The sequence below is a fragment of the Hypomesus transpacificus genome, chromosome 19 (genome assembly GCF_021917145.1).
Source record: "Hypomesus transpacificus isolate Combined female chromosome 19, fHypTra1, whole genome shotgun sequence".
NCBI classification, from domain to species: domain Eukaryota; kingdom Metazoa; phylum Chordata; class Actinopteri; order Osmeriformes; family Osmeridae; genus Hypomesus; species Hypomesus transpacificus.
Genome location: NC_061078.1, coordinates 8,644,971 through 8,664,543, shown reverse-complemented (window position 1 = coordinate 8,664,543; position 19,573 = coordinate 8,644,971).

The following is a 19,573-nucleotide window of genomic DNA, read 5'->3' as shown; positions in this document are numbered from 1 at the left end:
AATGTACAGATTTTCTGTGAGTGCCTTCTGTTTAAACAATTTCTAATAAGGGGTCAGATAAACAGACCTTTCAGTGTTAAACGTTTCCGGTTGATGATCAAACAACTGCAGTAGCAGACACCTACATCTAAAGTCCCCCTCAAAAGAGTAAATTAAACCAAAACTGGAGGGTGCTCTTGTACTGGTGCACTTGTACTTATGTACTGTACATGTGTACTGTACATGCTGGGAATAGAAGGATTTTTGAGTTTTTTTTTTGATTTTTGATGTGATGGTTATTGGTTATCACTTGAAGTTTTGGGCAAAATCTTCAAAATCAGATCAAATAGATTCATTTTTTCTTTTTTCCATATATTTCTTGAGCTGTGGCATACTTTGCTTAGCCTGGCTGCCAGCCCAACTTTCCCCGCCCCCAAAAAAATTTGGTCGGGAAGTTGGGTCTGGAGGGTCTCGTATTGGGGACCAACTACAGAAAACCAGAATCTGGGCGAACCAATTAAATTGCCAGGGCGGGCTTTATACTATGATGGACAGATGATCAACAGTAACGTAATCACCCACGTCACAAAAGAGCGCTTAAGTTGAATTAGTTTTGAACAAACATGGCTACCGCTGGAGATCTGGGATGTTATGATACTGCCATCGAGTCTGTTTTAGAAGACATCGACAGCGCATTAATTTTGAAAGAGGAACAGAGAGACGCAATCAAGGCATTTGTCGATGGAAAATATGTTTTTGCCGTCCTTCCTACGGGATTCGGTAAAAGTTTAATTTATCAGCTGGCCCCGATGGAGTTGTAATGCTAAACGGAGAACTTCGTATATGCATTGCCCTTTATTGTTTCGCTCAAAAAGGTTGACCGTGTGAACAAGTACTCTCCCTACCCTTAAATTAATTTTACAACACAGGCAAAAATCGTTTGTATTCATTCTTCAAGCATACTTCAAGTCTGCTTGTAGTTTAGTTCTGTTACAACAACTATGCGGTGCTTAACATACGTCACATACTCTGTTGCTCTGATTGGTTGTAGATCTATCCAATTGAGCGAAGAGGCATTTGTTTTCCAGGCTTGTTTGAAACACGCCCTGTAGTCAAAGCCCAACGGAGGGTTCTCAGACTCATTCTGACTAGAATTATGAGTATGACAACGTCAGGCTATACTTTGCTTTCCAGCTCCTTCAATTGACAACCTCCAAGCTCCCCAAATCTCCCAGCTTTAATTTCAAGCCCTATGAAAGTTTAGATATCTGTAATTCTAAAAATAAGAGTCAGTGACTCTAATTCCAAGTGCATTTTTTTTTTCACTGAATAACTGAATTTCCAAATCCTGGTTGAAATATTTTTCTGTCATTAAATCAGATAATGTATTATTATCAGAGTTATTGTTATTTATTATGATAACACAATGACTGATTACAGAGATTGCTTCCTTGTTTTATGTAATTATGGATTAATTACACAAATGCAACAGCATGTATTTGTTGGGTCCAGGCCCAAGTGCTTTTTTATTAACTACACCTCCCCAAAATGAAGTCATGGAGCAAGAGATCTTTTCAGTGTTCCACTTGGTGCTCAGGCAGAGCCAAAAACCCCTGCAGACCTCATGGGTTCTCTTTAATGAGATGGACGACCTTGCACAAATTCACCTTTTGTCGCCGGAAATGACTGTTATTTTGGCAATAAGCTTTCATATACTGTAAGGGTGAACGGAAAAATATGTTAACGTTCCAAACCAATTCAGATCACTGTAAAGCAAATTCATTCAACTCAAATCATACCATCTCTGGAAGTGGCTTGTACTGTGCATCGTAATTTCTGGAACTAGATTTCTTAAGAGCTTTTTAGATGTGTGTAGACCCCAGTTTGAATGATTCAATTCTCAATGAGTAAATAACTAATTTAATCATATTGCACTTTCCTCGTTCCACATCGAAAAGTACATTATATGTTGTACGATTATAGACAAATTGTACGATTATAGACAAAAAAGCCACTAATAGTGTACATGCTCATAAAAAAAAACAAAAGTATTCCTGACAGGACGATTATTGCTTGGATTGATTTGCTTTGCATTCTATCAAAAGATACATTGTGTTCTGCCAATAAGAGAATGCACTACTTCCTGGCTGAGCCAATGGTTATCAGGCGATTGTAAAGAACCAAGGGGAGCTAGTCAGTAAAATGTAGTTGGGAGCTTGAAACAAGATAGGGTTTACTGTCTTGGTTTGTCTTGTTCTTTATGTGCTAGATACAGTATGGTATGGTAATGGAAAGACAACATTTAAATTGGTGTTCTCTCTTTTAACTATCTTATCTCAAGAATGTGTCAGGCCAAGTACACCAGGCCAACACATTCACACATTTTAAGGCATAAAATATGAGTTGAGGTACATCTCTACCATGAACACCTAGTGTTAATCAAAATGGGCGTCGGACTTGACAATGTTGGAGTGATGTGGTAGGCAGCAATGGTGGAATTGCCCCCCAAATACTTGTTTTTTGTGCACAATCAGCCTGCAGGTGGCACCATAGGCGACTGCCTTTGTTGCCTATGCTTAGAACAACTCACTGCTAACCCTTTTTGTGGTCTGGAAACATGGTGAAATTGTGTTGAATATGTTTGAAACATGAAGGGAAGTACAGGTGCTTTTCAGACTGTTATCATTAAACAGCACAACGTAAAGTTACTGTCTGTACCTTCAGTAGGCTACTGCTCCAGTTAGTCTAGTTTTAGGCTAGTGGGCTAAACACAAACCGTTGTTTGCAGTAAGAAGGCAATCAATGGATTAGAGCGGTGCAGTTGAATACCCTGATAGAGGTAAGCCTCACATCCACACTGTCTTGAGGTGGAGTTTCACATAATTAATCTGTCTAGCCCCACTGGCTTTATCCCATCTTTCACCATGACACTAATAATGCCTAATTATATAATGTTGTAAAATCTTGGCTGGTGTTTAAACATGTAATTTAGGTACCTTAATGGCGCATATAATGTATTTTCCTTTTGTATCGCCAGTTTTTTCTCCGGCAGAACTGGGAAGCGAGGCTTTGCATCTTAATCAAGCTACTTGATTAAAGAACGGTTGTTGTTTTGGTAGTTGTTTACTCACAGCAATGTCTATCATAAAAAATATATATCAAGTCTACTCAAAGACCCCCTGCTAGCTACTCGGCAGAGAAGCTTATCTGTGTGTTCTCCCCCCTCTGCTCTCACCGCATCTCATCTCCATGTGTCAGCAGCAAGCTGCGAGCGACAGTCACAAATAATAGCCAAGTTTAAATAGCCAGCATCTCTGGGATGAAAGACGGATTCATTAAAGAACCACAACTACAGAAGAAAAATCAAAATTGAGCGGAAGTACGTAGGAGGGCAGAGCCAGGCTACAACTACAGTATTTTTCAACAACATTTGACTTTTTTTTATTTGTTTTTCACCTTGCCTAGTCACTTTAATCTGAATTCTGTATATATTGTGTGCGTATGTGTTGATAGCCTACATATAGAATTAGCAAGACACATTGCCACTGTCGTTGCACTTTGATGGCTGCAAGGTAACTATCGGCAATAGTTAGTAGAGGGGTTACATGACAAAAATCAAGAAAGATGGGATGATCTGCCAAGTGTCCTTTTGTCTACCTAATGATATTCAAGGCAATGATTCACTGTCCCAGTACACTTTCAATGTCACCTTAGCTTGAAGTCCCCAATACTGCTTTAATCTTCTTCTTTTTTTTCTTCTTTCAAATTGGCCCAATGGGTCCTGCTTCTTATTACTGGGGATTATCCTCTCTGGCAGTTTAAATGGGAATAGTTTCATCAATATGTAGATTATAAAGATAGAACAAAAAATTGAGTATGGGGACCATGATTTGAGGCTCAGCGGGTAATTTGTTTTAACTGCAAAGTTCCACTTTATTTGAACTCTTAAAGTATGAAGTGTTTATTGTCAAGGCCTTGGATATGGATACAGTCATCATCTTCATAAGCAACATGCAGCTGCGTGCAACTGCTCCAGTCATGGATGTTGTTCTTGAAGAAATTATGTCCATGCCCAGCAGTGTCAAACTTTAAAATTGACATTTATCTGATGCTTTCAGATCTCAAAAGCTGTGGTTTTGTATTCGTATGCATTCATGCATATCTGCATATGTGGCAAGCCTACAAAACCAACACATTTTCATTGACATGTACTTTGAGAAACTGTGGGTATGTTTGGCAAGAGAGCAAGAAACCTAAGATTTCCAAGAATCTCCTTGTCTGGATACCTGTTTTGGTTGTGAGTTTTGTCATCCAAGGAAAGTGTACAGCAAACATTAGCAGTCTCCCCCAATCCAATAATGAGGATATGAGACTCATAACAAAAGGCCCCTTGCACTTTCATTCTTTCCCTCTCACCAATCAATACATAACTACTTTAAGCCACCTCTGCAGGAGCCTGGACTAAAAAGGCAAGGATTTTTTTTCTTTCTTCTTTTTCATCTTCCATTCACAGGTTGTAGAAATATATATCTTACAACAGACTGTACGCAGGTGAACGTGGAGAGCAGAGGTATTGCATATGTCATCGATGTCGATCTAGGCTAGCTGTTGTTCAATAAAGAAAAGCTTTGAAATAACTTTCCCCTCATACCTTTTAAACCAACCAATGCTTCTTGAGGGAAGATATCAGTTAAACTTTGAATAGTGTATTGTGACCATATAGTCTTTTTACTGTTCATTGATAATTTGTTGACATAATCCCAGAATAACATACCAGTTACATTACAAGGGCTGTGCTGACCCCTAAGTCCCAATATGACATTAGTAATACACAGCAACCCCATAATGATCATTACTTTGGCTCTGGATAAGCGCGTCTGTAAAATGTCTAAATGTACTTTAAACATACGTCGAAATGTAACAATATATTAATTGTTATTTTATACCCTGCCCGCAACAATATTGCAGTATGGGACTATATAAATACTGAAAGCACATGAGGTCCATCTAACAAAAACAATGACTGCCTTTTTTTATGACCAACAATGGTTTGAAAATGCATTTTCCTGGACTGCACTCCAACAACGTTCATTAGACTATCAACTCCCCCCCCCCTCCCCCCAAGGCCATAGTGTCTTCCTACACTGGTATCACCAATTAAAAACTTACCTTCACCTTTAACAGATATTTTATATTTGACTCACAACTGACATCATGGGTCCTCAGAGTGGCAGGCTAAGTTTGTGATGGACACGGTAGGAATGTGGCTTCAGGGGATATCATCTACAGGCTTGCTTCCAGCTGTAGATGCTAACAATATATGGTAGTTTGTGTGCAAGCTTTCAAGTTTATGTTTCCTTATTGTTTGTGAGGGACTGATTTTGTTTGTGTAATGTTTGCAGGTGCTTACATTGTGTATTTCCATTTTTGTGACAGCGTAGTAACTGAAAGTCTTGCAACTAGTGAAACGACAAATAATTAAACGTCTTTGTCTCTTCTTGGCCATAGGTCATAAATCAGCACTGGATTACACTTGAATTGCTTCCATAACAGTCTTTACATTGTTTTAAATGCCTGGCCAAATCGACCTGGCAACACAATTACTTCCTGCGTCAATTTCTGGCCTTGGAATTGCATTGCAAGGACAAGCTGGATGGCCAAACGTGGCATTATATTTCTTCACAGAATCCATTTGTTGGGACACACACAATTGAGATTAAGCTTGTTGCACTAAGGTAATTTTACCCCACTAAATTGGTTCTGTGTTTATTTATTTTGTTGTTTTTTCCTGTGGTAGAAATCAATGGGTGAAATAGAATCAGTCCTCTTTCTCACTGAATTCCTATTTTTCTTTCCAGGTGACCATCTAGTCATTATATAACTTTAATCTTTTTAGGAGCTTCATACAGATTGCACTAAGAAAAGTACTGGAACGTTTTGAGATGAAAAATATGTCACATATTGATGTTGTAGAAACAAACCTCCAATCATAACAGTGTTATAAAGTAAACGTTATCCAAATCCAATGCTATTTTGTGATAATTTCACTATGTTTCATAACTGTAAATAGTAATTATGTGTTGTAGTTTTACACATTTCTTGTGATCTAACTTTGATTAGACTAGGAGGTAAGCAAATGATTCCCTTGCAAACTTTTGAATATCTATGAATAGCACTGTGTGAGTGAACTCACAATGGAGTTCAATTATTTTCAATGGAGGCACTGCACCATGTATGCAATGCCAGACTCCTTGGTGTTCCTCTCCTCCACCATGCAGCAGCCTCAGGCTACGATGAGCAGTGCAGATGGAGAGAGCGATAGTGACTCTCGTCTACTCTAATGCAGACCTCGTCTGAGCCCTGATCAGTGCTTCCTGGCAAATCTATTTCACATCCCATTTCTCTCTCTCTCGCTCAGATCTCTTAATTCTGTTGCTCCTTTCTTTCTTTCATTAATTTGGTTTCTATCACTCATATTTTTTGACATGGTGAAACTCTCTCTGCCCTGCTCTTTCTCTGTCTCTCTCTCACACTCACACTCTCTCTTTTGCGTTCTCTCTAGTAGCAGGGGCTTATTGAGTGCGCTATCCACGTATTTTTGTCTGAGTAGCAGTAAAATGGGAGAGTGACCTATGAAGCAGCCCTGGTCCTTTATTGGCTCATCTAGATGTACTGGGATGACGGGCTTCAAGCTTTATTTAAACAGATGACTTCTTACTTGGGTTTCATACATCATCATGTATAGTCTCTCTGGCTTTCTCTTACAAACACTCACTCTATCTCCTTCACACGCATATACACATTCAAATACACACACTCTCGGAAGGAGAAAGCTCCATAAGGAAATGGGTTGGTCACTGGTAGTGCAATTAGACTAACAGCAATTACCCAGCAGGGTGTTGAGGCCGTGTGGAGAGTCCTGGGGAAATCCATCAAAATGCAGCTTGCCCGGTGGGCCAGTAATGAACTGGGTCTTTCCATGCTAGCTAGTACACTTCACACACACCAGCAAGTCTAATAACGATTTGCCAAGTCCTAAGGTCTAAAGTAAGGTTCCCCACGTGTGTATTTGAAGACATGGCTATAGTTCTGGAAGATTGACCACCGTAGGAGTTTTGTCCCTTCTATTGTCCATACAATTAGGTCCATAATTTAATCTTCCACTGGTAGGTTGTTACATAGCCTCCCTTAGAAATCATGTGACCAACTTAAAGCTATATTTAAATGTAGGATTTGTACTTTCACATTTCATGTTCATTCAAAATATATAGTAAGTGTACAGAAAAACCTTACAAACACTGTGTCATTGTTGAGTCTAACAGAAAGTACTGGGTTAGCTACTTTACATCACCAGCATTTTGCAAAGTCCTCACTCTGCTTGCTGTGAAAGTTAACGGTAGGTGGAACGTTGAATCATCTTTACCTATCACCAAAGCAGATTCCTTTTTTTTTTATAGAATGCTCTTAACTTTAGCTTCTTTATGGTATCAATATTTATGATTTCCATTTTTGCCAGAAAATCACTTTTCTCTGGATCCCATATGCAGGAGCCAATCTTCATTCAGAGGGAAACTGAGATGATTTATTGTCTCCCCGTGTTGCACCCTAGAGGGCTTGGTCTTGCACCGGTCAATTGTCCTTTCTCTGTTCCATCACCCATGTCTTATAGACCTGAAATGAACTGGACAGAATTTTACTGTATGTTCCAGGTGTCAATCAAAATTGGATAGAAACTGCAATTTAAATAAAGGTCCACTACCTTGGATAGATCCTTGCTCATTTGGGTATTGTTTTGTTTTACGATTCTTAGTGATATGTATTTAACATTTGTGTCCAATTATACGTAGAATAATATATCATTATATATAGAATTATTATATATTATTCAGCGTTTTCATTCGTAAACTTAAGACTGGTGGAGTTACTAATCACTTTTTAAATTCACACTATAAGAATTGATATTGTGTCCCAAAGGCAGTAATTGCTAAATAAAAGAATATCGGTTTAAATGGGCAAGACATGGGCAACTTTTCTCTTTAATACAACTTCCAAAACTAATAGAGCCCTGGCAATTAAATGTTGTAATTTTTATTATTTCCTTACCTATATGTAATGGCCATTAGGAACTTCTGTTCAATTTCTGGCCAAAGCAGGACGGTGAGCTGTGTGACAGTTATTTGTTCAATGAACACATGGCAGTGACAGTGTGTGTCCACCATCCCTGTGTGCCTGTGGGTACTGATGGCACACTGGGCTGGGAAAAGGGATTGTGGGATGCTGGAGGCTTGAAGGAAAGGTCCTGACCCATGGCTACAGTGGGGAGTTTTGTCTGGCCAAAATGTGCCAATGTCTGTTGCACACACAGTCTCCCCCTCTCACACACAAAGTCTGTCAATGTTTGTGTGACAGTTACACAAACACACAAAAAATGGGCCACACTTTAAATGAAAATAACATTAACTACCATGTAACCATGGCAGAATAACATTAACTACCATGTAACCATAGCATTATTCGGGAGCACTATTCGCCTCCCTCCTTACCAGACACCCCTCCTGTACCACCTGAGAGGCACCTCAGAGGACGTGTAGAAAACAGATGGGAGAAAAAGGGTATGACCTGTGTCTGCGGGGACAGATGTAGACCTCTCCCCCTCGCTCACCCACACACCTGTTACTCATCATGTCTGCTACAACACACATGTACCCATTCGTGGGAGTGGGGGTGTTAACACCCAGGAAATATATGTACATCCATTTTTATGTATGTATTTCTGTTACATTAAATACACAACATTTAAACCCATGCAATCCATGTACTGCACATTGTAACCTCATGCTGCCATAATTGCCTACTAAAGTGTGGGCTCAGTTTGGTTTTGTTGAATTGATTCTCCTAAGGATAGTCAGTAATAATTAAGGATTGACATGAGCTTTCTATTTACTGAAGATATTGGATCACAAAGCTAAGTAACTAATTAGTAACTAATCCAAGAACGTGAGTCAATCAGTTGTTTCATCCTTTGTTTAACTGTTGATTTGAGACCACCTAATTTTGAACCCCTTCAGGATTCTAATACATATGGATTTGATATTTATTAACATTGGTTCATTTTAGCATAATGTTTTAATCTTAGCATTCGGGTTCAGTGACTTAGAAAGTACCAAACCTCCTTCAAAAATCCACACACAGCTGTATAATATCCTCAAGAGATTTTGGTTAAGTTCGTCCTTGACACGCTCTCCACCCCATATTATGACAATCTCTTTAGTCTCACAGTGTAATTTGGCAGATATGTGACAAAATAACGACTTGTTTATGAATATGTGCTCAGAATATTTGCTGGAAAGCTTATTTAAACTGTGAGCATTCTTAAAAAAGAAATTATATTCACAACAAGGAATGATTCCTTCCATTCTGACTAAATTAAACGAAATTGCTCAATTGTAAAGCTTTGTGTGTGTATATTGATGACTATACCAGTACACATTGATGCCAATTAGTCCAAAGTACATTCAAGGAGAGATTATTTTGAACAGACCAAGTTTGTCAGGAAGTACTCTGTTTCTAACTCCTGCGTGAGAATAGTCCATAATGTGGGACAGTGCCATGCCTTGATGGAGAGAAAACAGTATGCATTTAAAGCAGCTATTATGAGAACCAAAAATGCACATACCATCAAGGGCCGGGTTTCCCAGATTCGTTAAGAAGCTCTTACATTTATGCATTTTTTCATGCATGAATGTAAAAATGTATGCATTCTCTTAACGCCAAGAACTTCTTATGAACGTTCGAAGAGCGCTCTAGAACGCTCTTAAAACGCTCTTAAGAAGCTCTTAGCGTTAAAAGCTTCTTAACGAATCTGGGAAACCCGGCCAAGGACAGTAATACATTGAAGTACAAACAGGATAAAGAAGGACAACCATACCTAAGCCTCTTGATTGGTTTTAGTGATCTTCTGAAACACCAGTGAGCCTTACCTTCTCTGACTTGCTCGTTTATTGAGGTTTCCAATACCGGTCACTGTTTAGGTCAACCACAAGGGTTAAAGGTCAAGTCATTGTCATTTTCTGCTGTTGCTTTCATATCTCTAGAATAAACATTTTACTGATAACAGATTTCCAAATGTTCAAAAGTATAAGTGTCTGTCTTGATAATAAGGTGTCTTTCCATCAATCAAGGGATGCTTGCAGATAAAATATGTTATCTGACTTCAGTGAGGCTCAAGATTATACCACAACTGCTGTCAAATCTAGTTTTTTTGTTTTGGGGTATTTTCCCTCAAGTTGTAACTGTACCTCGAGGCTTGACACAACTTACCTTTACAACACTGAAGCATTTTTCATATGCCTACTGTACAATGACAGCTAATGTGCTACTTCCAAGACATTTGGTGGACTCAGACAGCTGTCCAGATGGGCAGTTAGCCACGCTGGAGTACTGACCATGACAGTAAGCCAGCACAGTAGTGTTCTCAACACAAAATCTCTGTTCACAGGTAGTAAACTCAGGCGCTGAAGCTCCACACAGGACAGAACCCCGACACATCTATTCTCCCCGCAGATAAGCCTGTGTATCTCAACCATATCTAACTGGGCCAATTGTGAGCATAGGAAGAGGATCAGAATGGTTTTGGTTATAAAGTAATCTATTACTTCCTTTGCAGAGTTCACAGCAAACGCAACCCCAAGTATCCTGTCACACATCTTGCAAACAAACCTGGTAACCGTTACTGCTGTGTCGTTTAAAAAGGGCCTGTTCATCTATCAAATTTTTCACCAAGCTTCCGTGGCTATTAAATGACATTAATGTACATTTTTTATAAACGTCCCAGAGAAATTATTGATCTTTTTGTTTGATGTTTTTGATTAGTTCTTTGTCCTGAGTTGCCTCCAAGTTAGGAACTTGAGAAAGAAAGCTGAAAGTACATGTGATGCATAAAATAATGGTTGGCTTTTATACTGAATCTATGATTCTGCCCAACTATATTTTCTTAGTTTCCCTGTCATAAAGGAACATGACATGATGAGCCATCCATCAGCCAGAGAGGATGATGGGTAATAGAGTATTTGGTGCTAGTGTATAGCAGCTATGATGGAAGGAGGTGAAGGCTGTCAGGGTCACCCCCCCACACACACACACATTTGCATTGTTTTTTCTTACAATCCCCACTGTTTTCTCTTCTTAGTTCCTAACCCTTTCTTACCTTCCATATATTCCCTTTTTTATATTTATTGTTTTATTTTTTCTACCATCAACTTTCCCTAACTCACTTCTATTATTTCCCTTCATTCCTGACAGGGTTCATTGAGACCTGAGTATACCAGGTGATGTCTCTAAAAATGATGTTCTAGACTTCAGCTGATGCACACAGACAGGGAGAAAAAAAGGAGATGTGAGAGAGAAGGAATGAATGTGAGAGGGAGACAGGGAATTCACTCATTGATGTGTCAATGTCACCCTGTGCAGTATGACCATTTTGTCATGGAGCAACAATACTCACACTGAAACTCTCACAATTTCAGCTCTGGTTGTGCTGCTTACATAAAAAAATATACATGAAAGTTTCATGTAGTTTCATGTGTTATTTTTTACATGTATTCACATAGAGCATAGAATTTCTATTGTGAATGCATTGACACGTCTCAAATCCCTCATTGCTGTCTTCACTGGGACACAATGAAAGTACTGAGAAAAGACCCCAGATTCTCAGAACCTCCAAATACTCCCTACTGTGGTGATTGAACAACAGTGACATTTCCACACAGAAAAATTCCTTCAAAATAAATGGCAGGGATAGAAAAAGTAGACATTAAACTTTCTGGATGCTTAGCTGAAATAATTAGTTGGTGAGTGATGACGGTGATAACAGTTTCACAGAGGGGGGTCAATGCAACATTTGGTTCACAGCACGATTCACACAGGAAAAGATGATGCTGGGATGCCTTATCCTAGGAGTGTTAAGCGATGAAGCCCTTTCTAATACATTAATCTCTTTGAAGCAGACACCTGTTAGCCGTCAGGTTCACTGAGAGAATGGATGGCTATGACCAGCAAGGTACCCAGCGTGGCTGTAACCTTGCTCTACTTCATTTCTGCCCGGATCTTGAATGAAAAGTGAGATAAACAAGAGAAATCTATTCCTCCGGCTCTGTTCTTGGTCTACTCATTACTTCCCATTATATTTTGTTATATTTCTACAACATTGTTCATGAAGGGGAATCCTTCACATCTGTGTGGGAATAGCTGAAGCCATCTCAGCAACATCCTGCAGTGACGCTGGCTGCCCTTAATATAACAATAGAGAAAACTTGAGGAAAGAAGTGAACTAGAGTAATAGAAACTCTTAGAAAACACAAAGAAAGAATTGTGAAGTGTCACAATAAAATTACGAATCGAATCAAATCACACCTTGCAGTTAATGACAACTTAGAGAGCTAACTCAATTGAAGTTCCACGCACAAAACATTTTCAACTTCAACTGGATTATCCAAATTAGAGGATAGTGTATTTACACAAAGAAGCCCCATGGCATTCATGACTTTACAGAACGGGCCAGAGAGAGAGTAAAGAAGAGCGAGAGCGTAAAGCAGAGAGAGAGAGATGCATTCCTTAATGCACTCACTGTAAAGCCCTTTTATCAGTTTAGTGCAGCTGCTGCAAAGCTCAGGGGAACTCTATGATGTGAATGTGTCAATCTAATCATTGATTCAGGGTGCCAGGTAATCCATCTGACGAGGAGATTAGCGGATCAGCTCTAGCCCCAGGCTGATGGCCATGAACAAGATGGCCGCACTAATCCCAAAAGCATGAAGTGCTATAGACTGGAACAAGGACAGGAGTCTCTTTCTTCACCCACAATAAAACTATACTCCAATACTCAGAAAAAACATCTTTAGAAGTTTTTGGTGTCCAAGTTTAAGGTTAAACATACCAACCTAATTCCTTTAGTTCCTCAGAAGGATAAATGAAATAGCTGGAATACTGAAAAAGGAGGGGCTTGTAGTCTGGCATGCAGGGTAACTACACCCAGGTGTAGAGAAGCTGTCATCAAGGTCATAGTAAACAGAGGTGTCCAAGGGATTGTGGGTCAGCAGCATTGGAGGGCTGGGAAAAAAGCCCAGACACCACAAAGTACATACTCTGGTTATTCTCTTTTTCCTCTCAACTGATCATCACTGATGTCTCTTTTTTCATTATAAGCAAAGTAAAAGCAATCTCTGCTTTCAACTTTACTGAAGCCATTGGGAAACCACTTGGGAGAAGAGCTATGAGTTTGTTTTATGTCTTAAAATGCCTCACACAAACGTTTGTGTTCATTAGTCTACAGCCGTAGCCTTCCTCATCTCGTCATCAGGATCCAGAGTCCAATCTATCAGGTTACTGTGGTGCTGTCAAATGTCACTTTTACTGGTCCTGTGTTTCATTACAACACCCATAGCTCCCATACAACCAGTCTGGCTGTGGAACAAACTATGCGTACACACAAACTCAGACACACACACTCATTCTTGGACATACACAATACACAAGGCCCTTGTGAAAAGTGACATGTTGTGTAATGCAGATAGTTGCATTGGGGGCAATGTTCTCTGGCAGAGTGGACGTGTTCGTACGACTGTGTGTTATTGTTGGAAGCCAAAGGCTGAGCAGGGTCAAGGCCACCGCATAGCACCTCATCAGTCAACCTCCCCAAGCCCCCAAGCCCAACCAGCGGAGCGTTTGTTTGAATTTGGCTCTGTGCCCCCGCTTGAGTTACACCCAGATGGTTGATGGGACGCAAAGAGACAGGCCCCACTCGCCCGGTCGCACGGCTCAGATTTCGAAAGCTCCACAGTCACTTCTCGTGACAGCCCGCAAGGATCTCCTTGAAAGCAAAAAAACCTTCTGGTTCTCCTGTTAATGCAGTGTATTGTTTTGAGTTCACTGCACAAGGTCGCAGAGATGTGGTCTGGCTCGATTTATTGTGCTGGTGCTGCACCTAGCTCCAGATGGCTACATAGCCCAGAACTGGCTCGCTTGGACGTCGAAAGCAAAACCAACTCAGAAAAACAGCTGGCACAATACTCCGCCAGGGCTAGGGCACTGTTTATAATGTTGCAAGTGTTCCCATATGCTTTTTTGTTTGGAATTCCTCTATTTATGTGTTTTGCTGTTTATTCCAATGGTTGTTTATAGACCTTCTTTAGACCTCAGCTGTTGTGTTTAGTCAGTTTTACTTTCGCTCAAACAAATACCATTACCATGATTGTCCATGTCAGCCACTGTCACATTTGAGTGAGTCGAAGTGAACATTTTCGGTTGAAAGTCATGTTATGTGAATATCTAGTTTTAGAGTGAACATGTTTTGCCATGGCTGCAGTTGAAAACCTCTTGAAGTGTTCAGACTCTACAATCTCATGTTGGGCAAAGCAACTTTATGGTAGCCAACTACACAACTGTTTGAGCAACAGGATCAAAATACTCAGAAGGCAACAGCTTTTATTATAAAGTAACAATTCTTAGTTAAGCACATTTTGATTTGAGTCTATGTGAATAGATTTTTTTCTTCCATAGTAGGAAAGTAGACATAAATAGAAAAACCAAAGACTATTTTGCCACTATTAAAATATTTATGTAAAAAAGTGCAATTCCATAAAGAAAACAAAAGAGACTTGTGTACTCATACTGTAGTCCAGTGTGTATTTGGACAATGACAGTGCTGGAGTACTGCGCCAAAACAACACAAATTGCGTCACTGTCTATCTTATGAACCTCCCTGTGTACTGTTCCACCACATCCCTCACTTAAGAGGTTCTCCATGACCATCCGTGGTTTATCATGAGTAATCACAGTCACACCATTAACATGCAGTCTCCACCATGTCATTGTAACAGACACATGGTGATAGCTGGTCCAGGCTATGTATGTTTTACCTTCATACATTAGCAGGAAATTACACTGGTCCCTCACAGCCCCATTCATCATGACTGTCTCCAGTGTTTTGCTGTAGAGCCCTATCTGGGAAACAAATAGTTCTGTCGACAAGATGAACAACACCACTGACCAATCCAAGCTCTACCCCCAATCTCTCTCAGTAACAGCTTCACTACACTGAAGTGTGCTGACATTTTCTGTTAGTTGATGATGGAGTAGAGCAGTGCTTCTTAAACTTTTTTATGCTGGGGATCAGCAAGGCATTACATTTTTACTCTGGGGATTACTTAAACAACCTGTGTGTCTACATTTTAGTTAGCTATGCTGCTATGTTGGAACACTTTCACAATCTTCTGTCAAGTTAGTTATTTTATAGGTAGGATTGTGCTAATATGAATGAGTACTGAATGAGTTTTATGGTTGTTTTGTCATGTCCCTAGGCTGGACCTGCCCTTTTTGTTTTCTATCTGTCTGTTCTTTGTCTGTCGGTCCCTTTTGATTTTCATTGCAGGCTCCTGCATTCCTGTCCACACGCTCTGTGTTAACTACTCACATCTGCGGATCATTACTCATCACCTCATCTGGATATCAACCCCGGTTCCACATCCACTCTTCGCCAGTTCAACGTCGTTATTGTCCACGTTAGTCGGCCGTCGTATCTGACCGTGGCCCACAGTTCACATCACAGGTCTGGAGGGCTTTCTGCAGAGCCATGGGGTCAACAGTCAGCCTGTCCTCGGGTCACCACCCCCGAACCAACGGCCAGACAACGAGTCAACCAGGAAATGGAGGCTGCTCTCCGCAGTGTGTGCTCCTTCAAACCCACGTCCTGGAGCTCTTACATGCCCTGGGTGAAGTATGTACACAACTCCCTAATCAGCACCTCCTCCGGTTTGTCACCGTCTCACTACTCCCTGGGCTACCAGCCACCTCTGTTTCCGCACCAAGAGGAGGAGATATTGGTTCCCTCGGTCCAGGTCCATGTACGCCGCTGCCAGCGAGTGTGGAGGAAAGCCTGTTATGCCCTGCTGCGCACCTCTGCCACCACCAAACCCCGAGCAGACCGCCGACGGGTCTCTGCCTACTGAGAAATAAACATGATACAGAACAAAGGGCAAACGCTACACGGCCATCGGTAAAGAAACAAAGAATAAGACTTCACAACGAGGTCAGAGACAGATCAGCTTATATAGCCATCCTAATGAGTCAACACAAAACAGATGTGTCTAATATTTCGGTGACGCAGATCGGCGCTCAGACACCGTGTGAACCGTGACACTATAAAGCAAACTGTTGAGCGTTAAACTACATAACCTTTTTGAAAACATAATGTACAGTCTTCACTACACAAGTGTGTGCATGCTAGTCAGAATGTGCTTATTACATTATTTGCACAATTATTTGTTTAAAATGGTTAACTGTCTGATTCATGCAACTCATTTGACATGAACAAATTTACTGTGATGGCATTGTGATGTAAGTATAAATGGCTCAGGATATAAGGTGTTGGATAATATTGTACTATACATTATGTGAATATTCAATATAAGACAAATCATTTGTTTTTCATGTAATAAAAGACTAACGGCTCTACCTTCAACTGGGGCCAGTTGGGCCATTTGCAGAGACAATTTTAGCTTTTAGACCTTTATGGATTCAAGTCATTATGCTGACGGTTTTTCAAATGGATGAAACTGTTTAGTTCTAGAGATTGTGAATTGAAACCTTTTTGGATGGTTACACTTTATATCCGGATGTTTCTTTAACAAAACATTTCCCACACACCATCTGATATTAATAAGATAGTGTCTGTCACCACAGACCCTAACTGAGGAACAAATTATCGTCAAATGCTAATTAGCTTATGATTGCATCAGTGAGGATACATCTGCCTTAAATAACATGATTTGCCACCCTATTGGATAAATGATTGGGATCAACACAGCATAGGCAACTGATTTTTTTATTAGCAAATGGTTGAGGCTTTTGATTGATGGCACCCATAATGTCAAATCTAATTGATGGGTGGCAGAGCTACATTTTTGTTTTTTTGTGCCTTAATTTGCTCATAGTATGACCTCATAGTATGAACTTCTTTTCTTCTACTCTTTTCAACTGTAACACGCATCATGCATCAAAACAAAATAACAGTCACCACACCATATTATTATGGTCAGATACAGTCACGACCTGGTGAAATATGGTATTTTGTGCCATGGATTATTTATATGGTTGAGGAATAGATGACAGGTAATCATATCGTTTTCTCATATATTTTTACTTATATTGTATAAAAGAGTGATGTATAATGTTAATAAGATTTGATATGATGGTTGAGCTTCTATGTGCATGATGTAAAACAAAAGTCCCCAGGGTGAACTGTATCTGTAGAATCCTCACAGTGTGAGAGGAATGCTTGCATAGATTTGTTGAAAGACAAATCGTTGTCAGATACATCAAAATACAATGCTATTTTGTATCTATGGCATTAATTCAAACAGGATTAAATGGGATTACTTTTTAAAACAACGTGTAAGTAGATAATCTGTATGAAAACATCACACCTACCATGGAAAGACAATTTAGAATTTGCAGCACATTCATGACTCTGGTAATTGAGAACACATTATTTGACCAGTTTGTAGACTGTAAGGAAAAACGCATTTTCATCAATGTTTAACATTGCGCTGTGTTTTCTGGGCTGCACGTTTTGCATTTGTATCTCAGACAATCATCTCCGGCTGAAAGGAACAGACGCAAGCGGCTGTGCCTCCATGGGTCCAGTCCCTCCTGCCTATCCCTGGCATGGTTGTTGGTGCCATGGCTGTTTGCCTTGGCATGCCGCATGGCATTTCCCTGGCAGGACCAGGAAAGGCGACTGCATGGTGTGATGTGGCCAGTTGGGTCTTATCCGATTATTGAAGTAGTCCCCCTTTGCGAATGGCTGTTCCACCTGTTCAGAGGGACCGGGGGTGCTTTACTAGTGGGTCTTCCATATGTCGTCCAGATTCAGACCATCTATTGAATCTAATCCAACAAATTACATTTCTCCATCAATACCAGGCTTTAAGGGCTATTTCTACCTAACTCAAAACTATTTATATACAATATTTAAGATTTAAAAAATTGGTATGCATCTAAAGTTTCTTCTTTGTATTATGTATTGAAATACCAAGATCCACTCAAGAAAAGGGTGAAAAGTACACACCAGATAATTTTTCTTTCTTTCTGTAAATCTTTCTTTCTTTCAAAAAAATGTACTTCTGTACAGGGCATTGATGTATTTTACAGTAACTCCTCCCCACCTTATGTTGGATCCATGGTACTTTTGTCCTGAAGATACAGTAATTATAATAGGACTTTGTGTAATATCATAGTGTTTATATATTCAACATGATCATACATTTTGGAACAGTCTCTCACATTGTCAAGCCCCCACCATAGCATGTTGAAATATTCTCTTTATGGTTCCCATTAAAGTCTAAACTGAATTTCTATCATCTCTTTTATGGTGACTTATGTTTGGAACTCTAAGTGGGACCTCAATAATTGAAAATATGCATGGTATGAATAAGCAATAATGAATCTTAAACATGCCTAATGTTTTGATAGCACTTTTCTTTATTGCCGCTGGTGTCATTTCTGAGTCACATGGAGCTATTTTGTCAAGATCACCTGACTACACAGAGAGGTGAGTAACTGTACCAAAACACTACAACTTATTAGACAAAAACCAAGTTGGAATCCTACTCCTGCACTTTTCTACACAGTAGAGAGCCAAAGGCAAAAAATATATATATTTAGTAATGTAGCAATTAAAGAAATCTAGGCCTCTAGAACAATTGAACTGGTTGCAAATGATAAAATAGACCTACAGCACATTGATATTGTCAAGACCATTCTCGGTACATGTCCTGTACAAAACATTAACCATAAGCATAGACCCCTACTTGTGTTTAATAATATACCATGTACCACGCCACATATTAAGTACTGCCTGTGTGTGTGTGTGTGCGGGTGTGAGCCTTTATGTCTGCAGTGAATCACCATCAGTACTATCACTGTCACTTTCCCTGGAGTCGTGAGAGCCGCAGTACGCCACAACACAAACCTGCTGATTTATGCAGCTGTTGCTGTAACACTTTAATTGCATAATCACACATGGATTTGAATGCTGTGTAGTATCACACCAAATCCATTCATTCACAGCCCATGTGATAATCATGTGTGGTATAGTGCCACAATCCTCCCGCCTAGCCCACAACACCCTCCACCCTGTCTTCCCTACATGATTCCCAATTGGTATTCATTGTTGGTCTGCCTATCGCTAGTCACTGAATAATCTGTCCCATGATGCTTAGCTAGTGGGGTAGGGTACGCTTGACTGTGCACTCTGATTGGGCGTCGGCAGTGATCGCTGTGGTAATGACCCGTGCTCCGAGGTGTTGGAGAAGCAGATTTGGAGGCGCTACCTTGTTAACAAGGAGCCATGCGGAGACATACTCTGAGCAGTGGTATTCAGGGATGTGTTACCTCAAGCAAGGGCAGTGGGTGATGTGCATCTCGCTCCATCCTGCTACAACCGACATACAGTAGACAAAGCATCTCAGCCCTCATGTGAAGTGGGATCACTAGGATTCTTCTGCAATAAGTCTACCAGAAAACCTGAAAATGCAGG